Source organism: Raphanus sativus, unplaced genomic scaffold, assembly GCF_000801105.2.
Source record: "Raphanus sativus cultivar WK10039 unplaced genomic scaffold, ASM80110v3 Scaffold3252, whole genome shotgun sequence".
NCBI classification, from domain to species: domain Eukaryota; kingdom Viridiplantae; phylum Streptophyta; class Magnoliopsida; order Brassicales; family Brassicaceae; genus Raphanus; species Raphanus sativus.
Genome location: NW_026618558.1, coordinates 1 through 11,702, shown reverse-complemented (window position 1 = coordinate 11,702; position 11,702 = coordinate 1). Strand labels below are relative to the sequence as shown.

Genomic DNA, 11,702 nt, shown 5'->3' with positions numbered 1-11,702 from the left:
TTCATGTTACCGGACTGCCTTATAAAATGTCTGGTCGAATTCAAACACAAACTTAGAATTTAGTTTCAAATGAGATTTGAACCCGGATAAACGTTTGTAATAAATTTTCTCTGTATCTCCTTTTGTTCAACAAACCAACAGAATCTCGAATGTTTCTTTTTACAGTTTCTAATAAATTTTCTATGTATCTCTTTTATTCAAGAAACACCGTTTGTAATTTTTTAAGAAACAGAGGACATTAGTCTTTTTCAATCTCCAAGGTGCAAAGGTTGACACATAGACACACAAAGTGCGAATGTTTCATCATACTGAACACCATTTGCTCTAATAATTTCGTATTGCATTAAAAGCAAAGTTAGTGCCACTCGCGCTCCACTTCATGTCTGGTCTAAACGTGGAGCGTGATTAGCACTACTCTGACACCAAACAACCACGAGAAGAAGCAAAAGAAATATATAGAAACAAGCACGGTTGGATCAGCTAGCCTATATAGGTTTATATTCGGACAAAGGGTTGGATTAAACAAAAAAGTTCCACCATGTCTTATTGCGTTCAGTGGTGGTGGCAGGAGCAGCTGTAGCGGCGGAGGCGTCTTGGTTGAGAAATCGAGTAGGACGGTGCTTTTGCATTTTGGACATTTTGGGTCATCTTGAGAGAGCATAACGTACATAAGGCAACGAGGGCAACCAACAAGTACCATTGAGATTGTTGTCTCCATCTCCTCCTGGTACGTTTCAGATGAAACGCATGAGCTTGGCGAAGTTGTGTTGGATCGGCTTGGAGAACGAACTAGACTCATCAGGTTGGCTTGAGAAGGAGGTGGCGAGAGGTTAAGCTTCAGCTCGAGCTTAGGGCCGCTCTTGTTCCTTTGGCTCATTTGTTCTTTCGTTGGGGGTGAGAAAGAGATTTTGGTTTTATTGAGAAGTTTAGTTTGTTGATTCTCGTAAGGCCGTTTTATAAACACAAACACATACACATAGACCACTATTCAGGGAGGGAGAGAGAGAGAGAGAGATTGATTTTCATTAAGGCTCAATTTAATTACGATAGGTGAAATAACTATGACAGCTACATAGACTAGTCTTTTACTTCCAACAACTATTTCTGCTTAACCGGTTGCAGAAAAACAATTCTACTTTTCCTGTTTAAATGGCAATGTTGACAAATCGTTTAATATCAAAGCATACATTTTATAATTACGTTTTTCATATTTTTGGATTATGGCATGATGATAATGCTAATATTAAACCAATATACTACAAACTTTAGTCGGTGGTTTTGATTTTCAAATTATGTCTTAGTTTCCTTTTTTTAATTAATGTTTTCAGTTTTGAAATATGTTTACTGATTATTATTATGTGCTATTTTTATTTAGTGAATTCTTAATTCTACACTGCTAAGATCAGATAGCACAAACACTAAACAAACCTCAGCTTGGTTCACAGTTGATAATTTTGTAAATACTTTAACTATTATCCAATTTTGTTGGTAATTTTTCTTAGGTTTTAAATGTGTTTGTCAAATATGGTTAAAATGCAGTAATATTGTATGTATGTTACGTGTTTATAGTTTGCAAAATTTATTTTCCAAAAAAATATATTAATACTATATATATACAAAAATTGAACTCGTAATACATTTGCTATAAAACAAAACTGAGTCCTAAACCAAGTAACTAGCTTTGTCAGTGTTCTTTAATTTTCTCCGAAATTTCATTTGGTACAAGTATTTATCAAGAAGGAAGAATTACGAATAGTATTTGTTGACAGAAGAAAACGAATAGTCTTTGATTGTATTTAATGAAAACAGATATGTATACGTCTTTATGTAGACCACCTACGTACAAGTAAAGGGTCTTAATCGAAGCAGGGAGAGAATTGAATGTGTATTAATGTTAATCACAGGATTACAAAATCTTGTAAAGAAACTTATAAAATACTAGTAAAAAGACGGCCATGACGAAGTAAATGTTAGACTACAATATCACGTAGCTTCGCACCAAAAGCAAGTTATTAATATTTGCAGTGTGAGTTAATTTCCCATGTGAAGTTATTTAATGATTTATTTGGGGGAAGAAGGACTCTGTTAAAACAAATTTATATTTTCTCTATTCAAAACAATAGACTACACTTATAGTATAGTGTATATCTTCCGAACTAATATAATTAAAGCTAGCAACCTTACAGTTAATTTCATTCAATTGAAACTATGACATGCTTGGCTGGATTTACAATTAATGTTATGAATGAATAACCAGTATTTTCGTATCTTATGTTAAAATGGTTATAGGAAATCATGAAATTATATTGTGTGGAAAACTTAAATTGAAACTCTTTTATAGACACACACAAAGTACATTGCTTCAAAATGTGCTTTAAATTAGCTATCATGTTAAGAAAAAAGGGGATCTCAAAACTTGTTAGGAATTTTCATATGCTCACAAAACCATATAATAAAAAATGGACCGCAAGGATGGAGAGTGCTGATTACAAATGTCACGAATGGGAGCTCTTATAGAATATTGTGGAGAAGTAAAGTAACTCTTCTTGACCAAACCAATCTTAGAGCAAGAGTTTGGTGGATTTATGGATTTTGGAAACAAGGAATAGTCCAGGAAGACTCTGTTATTGTAGTCTTCTCAGCTGCAATTGATCAATGGCATTACATTAAAGGCTATAAGTGCAACTCAAGATGACAAATTTTTCTGTTATGATCTGATAAGCAAAGATACGAGAAAGATTGAAATCAAAGGTAAATCGGAAAGCTGGTTTTGTGTGGACAAAGATAAACACACTTTTCGATTTGATGTCTATGGATCTCAACGAAAGCGTCATGTACTGGAGAATAATGATACAAATACAATGCATGCTTTTGCGTGTTTTAGATCAAGAAGAATATATTGTGATTTTATAATTTTGTTTTAAAGAAGTTAATTAACCATGTTTCTTCTACTCTTTACCAGACATTCTCTCTCGATATCAGCCACTTTTATTCATACCTCTACTCATCTCTCAAAGAGTGAATTTGTGAGGTTGGATCCTAGATACAGAGACAAGTGCTATGAACTAGCTAGTACTAAAATGTGCAAGGGCTCAAGTTACCTATGCTTGATCAGTAAGTTTCTTCGCACCAAAACTGGGGTAAAAAAGGATCTCAGTTACTCAAGTCACTGAAGTCACTGAAGTTGAAACAGCATTTCTCACTACAAAAGGTGTTGGGTTCGACCCCACCCTGGAGCAAACATTATTTTAATATTTTAGCAAAAAAAAAAAAGTCACTGAAGTCAACAAACCTAAATCTTATATATGATCCTTTATTCTTCCTTGCGTCTTAAGCCAGTGTTTTTAAACTCGCGGAACATGCCTGATCAATTATATTGTGGGCTTTATTATTATCAAGTAAATAAGCCCAAATAAGAAACCCAACCAGTTAACTAGAAAATAGTGTTTGCAACTAATTATTCTGAACTGATGAAAATTGTATTTGTACCGGTAGAGTGACATGCTTTCTTCTTCTCTTATCTATAAAATTTTCAAAAAGATAAATATTTCTTCATTCGTTTTAAGTTAACCTACAACATAGTTCTCGTGTGGTGAACATTCATGTAGACTACTACTTGATATATCTTATTCTTTTGAATTTTCTTCTTTTTTTTTGTTTGAGTATCGATGTATATATATATGCTGTTTCTTTTATTCTTTACCATCGTTTTGACTTGTGATACATTTATCTTGTACTTTAGATATTTGTTTGTTTATACTGTTGCAAATAGTTTTTTCCTCGGGACTTGTCTTAGACACTGGAAGAACCTTTCATTACTTCAAACCATTAAAACCAATACAACAAGAAGGATAGGGAACCACCAAATTGGATCAAACACAATCATAAACAAAAAAGAAAGACACTCAAACCGACTATCTTAAACAGAAAAGGAGGACATCCAATTAAGAAAGCCCCTATAGCCACATATGATTGAGAAAGATCCAAGGAGATCACACTCCTATCAATACGGAAGGCCGGCTTGTTGATAGACTCTCTTGCTTTTCAAGTTTCCAATGTGACAAGGAGTTAAGAGAACTAAGAGCAACCGCAGCGGGAGTATCACACCGAGGTTCACACAAAAACCAAGACAAAAAAATATTAAACAAATCCCAGATTTATGAACCTCAAGCTGTGCGTCTCTTCGGGATGAATCGGTTCAGCAACTGTAGCGCGGGCCTCATGACACGTGGTGGCCCGCGACTGGCCCGCTTTTCTTTTTTAAAAAATCAAACCAAAAAAGTAAAAAAAAAAAGGATTTATGAACTCGAGCATCGAATTGCCGCTGCGGATGCTCTAAGATTTTAGATGATAACCATTTAAAGGATGGCCACGCTGCCAGTCTAATAACAGCATCCAATAGACCAGTTGCCTCCTCAAGACTCCATATGTGGTTGAACACTTGTAAATTTCATGGTGAATTTGTTTACAAAACCTTACAAAAAGAACTATTCAACCTAATAAATGGACCTGCACATAAATGAAAATTTATATATATGAAACTTATGTATAGCGTACTAAAAGTTTAAAGGTAAGCACTAAAATATACTAGTCAGCTCGGCCCAAATTAAACCCAGTAAATAACTAAGGAATTGGCTGCCTAAGGTTTAAGACCTATGGCAGAGTTCGAACTTTGGTAACCAAATTGAGATAGTTTGTTTCAACAAGATGTAGATGGCTTACTACTCTGAGTCTATATCTACTGGAGGGATTTAATATATTTTTTTCATTTATAATAGCTGACAACAAAATAGCACCAATACTTTACAGATGCATGAACATATTGCCAAACAGTTATCAATCTGCGCCTTGTATATCGTAACTAAACATCTACTATGATATATTTTGAAGAAGTGTATAAGTTGATGAAATAAAATAAAATACATAAATATACTGATAGCATCTTCATTTGACTGATTTGTTTAAAAAATTAACCAGATGTAAAGTTGAACACCAAGTCATAGTTTTTATGCGAAACTATAAATAATATAATCGAACCTCGAACTATTTTTGTGATTGCCGTAATGCAATTGACGGAGCACCGCGTTTTTCATCATATTTTATACCGTTTCATTATATTTTCCAAGTATTTATAAAACTAAATAAAATGAAAAATGAATATATGCCAAGGAAAGATAATCCAAAGCGTGAGGGTGGCTTTCGGATAAACACAGAAGTTGTCTCCATTTTCTTTGGAAATTTTGGGATCATGGGCGTTGCAGGGACCCACTCTCTCTCAGCCTGCTACTGCCATAATGTGGGTCCAGTTTAAAAGCCCACTCTTGTTGTTTTCCTAACCATCTCACGTGAAAACCAAAACCGAAAATAATTTATTTAGTAAAAAAGAAAATTCAAAACTCAAAGTCTTGTAATGAATATTGTTGAATATGTTGACAAAAAAATATTGTTAAATATTTTCCAAGTGGATATAATTTTATTTTAATCAGAGTTTGTCCACAATGATGTTCCAAAACATGTTCGCTCTGGTTGATGGAGAGGTGGACGTCCCTAATATGGTGGAGACCCTAAACAATTTAGTAAGAAATTTTCAAAAAGAAAATTTTTTTTCACAAATTGAGGGTCTTTCTCTATGTTATTTTTTTGTAAAAAATTAGGGAGTCTTAAGCTAATATTTTACTTCGCTGTGTTCAGGACCACCCCTGGTATGAAACAAGTATAATTTATTTGGGGCTGGAGTTAGACTCTCTCTCTCTGATCATAATTACATCATTTTAGGTACATACAGAATCCTGGATTCTAATCTTCTTAATCAACTTTTTCACCATGAAACATTATTTCATACAAAATAATTTGTTTTCGGCTAAATGAGATAGTTTTTTTTGTTATTCTATCCGTTTCAAAATAAATATCACTCTCACACATTTCAAAGAGATTAAAAATATATATAATTCACTAATATATGATTAATTAAATAAAAATTATTTAAATAAAAAACTATTGATTATTCAAAAGATTAAAAATTAGATTTGATTTACAAAATTACATTAGGATTGTAGAATGATATTTATTTTGAAATAAAATAAAAACATAGAATGATAAATATAGCCGATGGAATAACATATATATTTTGTAAAGGCAAAATGGGGTTAAATTTGAAATGGGGCCTTTGCGTATAATAAAAGTGGGACCTGAATCTTTGATGCAATGAAAGAACTCAGAAGAAAGAAAATAGAGGCGTGCAAATGTTTTGTTTCCATTCTCCTACCATCTATTTCCTGTATATTTTTCAACTCAAACTTAGCCGCACCTTTTTATTTATTTGTTTTTCTTATCAAATAACGTTTTGTGTGTTTCTTTTCTTATACGTCCAAGATTCAAATAGTTTTTCATACTCCAGTCCACACTCTTAAACTTATCCTCAAACTTGGATAAACTTTTGATGTGTTGTAACTGGTACGATTGTATATTGTACAATTTTGACTTTTCAGTATTGTGAATACTATAGTTCTTTGATAGTTGTTGCTGGAGCAATAGTCTGATAAGTTTAGAGCAACCAGTATATGAATTGTGTCCCTAAATAAATGTAGCATGTGCAATCAAAATATGGAATAGTTAAATAACTTAGCAGATATTGAAAACAACAACAAAATATCATTAGGTTTCAAAAAACAACAAAATATCATAGAAAGTTATTTGCCTCAAAACTTATGTGAATGAAATATTTATATTACCGATCTTTCAGTTTAATCTATTGGTGTGATTTTCTCTGCGCAAGGTTATTAGTTAATTGCTTACAGTTTCTCAAATTTTGGTATAAGTCTAAGATATGCGATGCATAAATTTTTAGGGTTATAATATATGAAGATACTGAATAATGCAGATATTTTTAACAAGAAAAAAATGTGAAGGAAATATGTGGTCCTCTCTCCTCTGTTTCCGGGCATTTAGTTTTGGTTTCATAGAAAATACAACAAATAGCTTTGGTCCCCTACTTATGGTTAAATACAAAACAACATGCAAGCGAAGATTATCGTCAGGTTTATTAATTTCCTGATACTCGACTAAATTTTCTGATTGCTATTATTTTTTGACTTCTTGTCTTTACAAGTTATGTTTATAAATAAAATACTATGTTTCGAAATCATACAGTGAAACTTTAAGTTTAACAATAGCAATATTTTGACAACATTAAAGAAAAGATCACTTAGTCTGTCTTTCTCTTTTGATTTATTCTTCTAGCTAGCTCGCAGTATCTTGATAAATTGACGTTAGTGACGTCTACACACATATTTATTTATTTTTACCACAAAAATAGATTTACCATAATGAGAGTAATGGCATAAATCGTACGTAATAAATTTCATAACCATTATGTAACATTATACCTCTTAATTATGTTTTATAATTAAAATACCTCTTAATTATGTTTTTTAATTTTATTTAAAATTTTACATTGGAAATATAACATGATATTTTTCATGAAACAAAAGTAAAAATTATAAATCGACACCTTCTATGAAACGGAAAGAATACTTTCCAATCTAGAGGTTGCGATAGTGGTTAGCTGATAAGCTTTTAACATTTCGACCAAAAAAATAGATAAGTCATCTCTAGTCTTAATTATTTTGATTGGTGTCGACGTACTTTTGTCATGCAGGAGCTACGCCATTGGCTTCAACACGATTTGCATCATTTATTGCGCAGGATAAATCTTGTCTTGTCGTACTAATATTTATTATGATCAAATTGATATTATTACTATAGCAAAAACTACATAGAAAATACTCCCTCTGTTTTTTAAAGATGTATGTTTTGGTGTTTTCACACATACTAAGAAAACACATTAACTATACATCATTTTTAGAAATTATCAAATTCCAATGCATTTTAACCAATAGTCTTTCAATAAATTCAATCAATTTTATTGAAATTTGCAATTTTTATATAGAAAACATAAAAAATACATCTTTGTTAAACAATTTATTTTTCTAAAACATCTATCTTTAAAAAACAGAGGGAGTATTAGAAAACTTACAGTTCATACAGCAGTTTTAATCTACTAGGGAATGGAGAAAATGTCAGAAACAGAAATAATAAAGCAAAAGTAATACCCTGAGTTTCATGAAGCTGCTCAAAACACTTCCTAAAAATGACAAGTTTGTCGTCTTTTAAACATTATATAAAGAAATGTGCAGGTTTATCATATTAGGAACCCTCCACGAATTACATTGCAGATTCCTCTCGTGCCTTTTCTTTATAACCAAGAGATCATTAGAACCATTAACCATCAGGAGCTGTATGAGTTTCAATAAATGCTAAATATTAATATTTCATTAATATTTCTTTATATTAGGTTGGATTTAAGAGTAAGTTTCAGCTGTGATTGCAACCTATCCATTATTAGGTTGGATTTTTTTCAACCTAATATTATACACCATGGGTACAAATTAATGAATTTTTTTTTTGAATTGAATGTTAAATATGTGTAATTTGATAAATAAACCAAGAATATAAGTTTTGTTCTACAATGTTTTGAGCGATATTAATTGAATATTTATATATTTGGTGAATTGTATGTTTTGAGCGATATTAATTGATTATTTATATATTTGGTGAATTGTATGTTGGGTTTCATTTATAACTGTGATTTTTCGAAACGTTATGACTGCATGTTGGGTATCAGTTACTCAACAAGAAAAAGAGAGACGGGCCACAAAGTCAAGTCGATTTCACAAACAGTTCACTAAGTATTTTTTTGGTAAGAACTCATTAAGTCCTTATCTTTCTCAATTGTAAAATGATCAGGAAAAGAAAATGTAAAATAAAAAAGTGGAGATAGAGAGAATGAACATTAAGGGCTGTTATGAACTATATGAAGTAGAAGTGAAGAAGATGCTTGCGATGGTGTGTTGGAAAGGCAAAGCACATGCTCCATATTGTTCACAGCTTGAGCTTCTCACTTGCGTCAGGGGTAAGTATCCTATGTACCTTACTGATAATGTACCCTTCACTTCTCAGCCGTTGGATCCCGACTAATCGCATATATTAACAAACCAACAAAACACAACAAATATATACCAAATTCGAAGAGGAAGGAATTGTAATCGGATAATAATTTCAAGGGAGATCCAGAGCATAGACAAATGAAACATTTGGCATATGATTCCCATAATTCAAGAAAATAATTTACAAAAACATAAATCTCAAATTTGTAAATCTCAGGGCCGGAATGATGTCATAACTTTTTTGAATAAAACCCCAAAAAGTTAAGATTCTTTCACTCATTGTTCTCAAGCCGGGTTTGAATTCAGATCGTTCAAAAGAAAAATAACATAATCACCAACCTTGGTAGTATATCCCTTATATTTCTTACACGTATTTATATTTAACCATACATTTTTTTGCTGCTAAAAGTTTAACCATATAAGTTCTTAAACGACATGGATTAACTACTAAGAATTAATATCGTATACATTAGGGCAAACCTCACTACCCTTTATAACCATTTGATTATTTCACACACTATAGAATAGAAATAATGTAGAACCTCTTAAGATCTAATGTCATTTAAAAGAGAACTAAGAGAATTTCGATACTATATATTTAAAATGTTTACTTGATAATTGATATACATGGACTTGCAAAAATAACAAAAATAAAACAATGATTGAAAAGAAATATCATCACGCAAAACCTTAAAAGTACTATCGATGTCGTGTCCTCTTCATTTACATCAAATAGTTCCCACAGTTTCACATCAATTTAACTATTTTCACAGTTTTTTCACTGACTCTCTCTTACCTACGTCTAATACTATATTAGTACCATTACCCATCTCTCTTTCGCCACCAAGCATCTCTGCATATTCTCTCTACTGTCTTTCTCTCTCTCTCTCTCTCTCTCCTCTCTCTCCTCTCTCTCTCTCTCTCCTCTCTCTTCTCTCTCTCTCTCTCCAAAAAAATGTCAGTCGACAATTACTCAAGAGACATCTACCACAACACTGTCTCCATGAACCATCACCAAAACGACGCCGTAGCATATAGAGAGTCCTTGTTCGAGAAATCACTCACACCAAGCGACGTAGGAAAGCTAACCGTTTAGTCATACCGAAACAATACGCCGAGAAATATCTCCCTCTCAATAATGGCGGCGGCGACATGACGGCTGAGAAAGGGATGCTTCTTAGCTTCGAGGACGAGTCAGGAAAGTCTTGGAAGTTCAGATACTCATACTGGAACAGTAGTCAAAGCTACGTCTTGACCAAAGGATGGAGCAAGTACGTCAAAGACAAGCACCTCGACGCTGGGGATGTTGTTTTCTTCCAACGGCACCGTTTTGATTTCCATAGACTGTTCATTGGCTGGCGGAGACGGGGCGAGGCTTCTTATCCTTCGGCTGTCTCCGCCGTGTCTCAAGAGGTTCATGTTAACACAACGGCGTACTGGAGCGGCCTGACTACACCTTATCGTCAAGTACACACGTCAACTAGTTCTTACCCTAATATTCACCAAGAATATTCACAATATGGTAAAACGTTTATATCTCATTTTTTCTTTCTTTTTGTTTGTTTCAAAGATATTCTTAGTAGATAACGTCGTTTTCACAAAATATATATTCGTATCTTTAATAATCTATCATATATTATTCTTTTTTATGCACGGTGTTTTAGATTGGTATGCATATTCACATGGTATTCTACAAGAACAATCATCTTAAAAGACATTTTTGACATAAATTTTTTTTTTGTTATATTAGTTTGTTATAGATTTTCCTGTCTCTGTTATTTTGTCATGTATGTCTTTTATTAGTTGTTGACAAGAAAATAAACTTCGCAAGTTGTAACTAATCTCTTACACGCGCGTGAGGAGAACCATGCAATCCTCTTCGACTAACGTGCTCATTAGGCCTAGTGCTCATTATTTACTTTATAAAAAAATATATGTGACTAAAAGACATGCACGTGTCGTGATGGTGAAAAATCGTAGGCGCCGTCGCTGAGACACCGACGGTGGTTGCAAGGAGCTCGAGAACGGTGAGGCTATTCGGAGTTAACCTCGAATGTCACGGTGACGTTGTTGAGCCACCACCGTGTCCCGATGGCTACAACGGCCAACACATTTACTATTAGTCAACCTCATCCCATGGTAATATAAACTTTGACATTCTTGTCCTATTCAATTTGCTTACGTAAGTATAAGCAAGTATATGCTGCTATTTGATTAAATATGCATGATGCAAATTAAATTGGATTGTTTTAAGCGTTAAACAGACGTCGTGGCTGTTTCTCGAGATGAGACATATATATGAAATTAGTATTTTATAGTAGACCCAAAGAGCATTTCAATAGATAATATAAAGAAGGAATCAGGGAGAATAATGCTACACTTGACTGTAATCGCACATGGCCAATTGTTGATAACTTGTTGCCTAGCATGATTTTGATAGCCTACACTTTCTTTTCTTTTTAAAAGTCAAGTTTAACCAATTAATCTTATATTAAATATATATATATATGTGCCTCAACTATCTAGTTTAGTTTTACCATTCTTATTTGTTTGGCACCGTCATGTTTTTGTTCAATTCAAAGACTGATGCTAGAATTGTCGTTTCGATATATATTGACTTATTTTGTTACTTAGACACCAAAACTGACGAAAAAAAATTCAGAATTTAAAACTTGGTTAAGTTAGTAAAAATATTTT

General features: G+C 32.8%; 2 pseudogenes; one reads left to right on the top strand and one right to left on the bottom strand.

Moving 5' to 3' along the window:
* Positions 1-298: 298 nt before the first annotated feature.
* LOC130506450 (protein GL2-INTERACTING REPRESSOR 2-like) lies at positions 299-889 on the bottom strand (annotated as a pseudogene).
* A 9,046-nt stretch (positions 890-9,935) lies between these two features.
* On the top strand, positions 9,936-11,128 carry LOC130506449 (B3 domain-containing protein At3g11580-like; annotated as a pseudogene).
* The last annotated feature ends 574 nt before the right edge of the window (positions 11,129-11,702 follow it).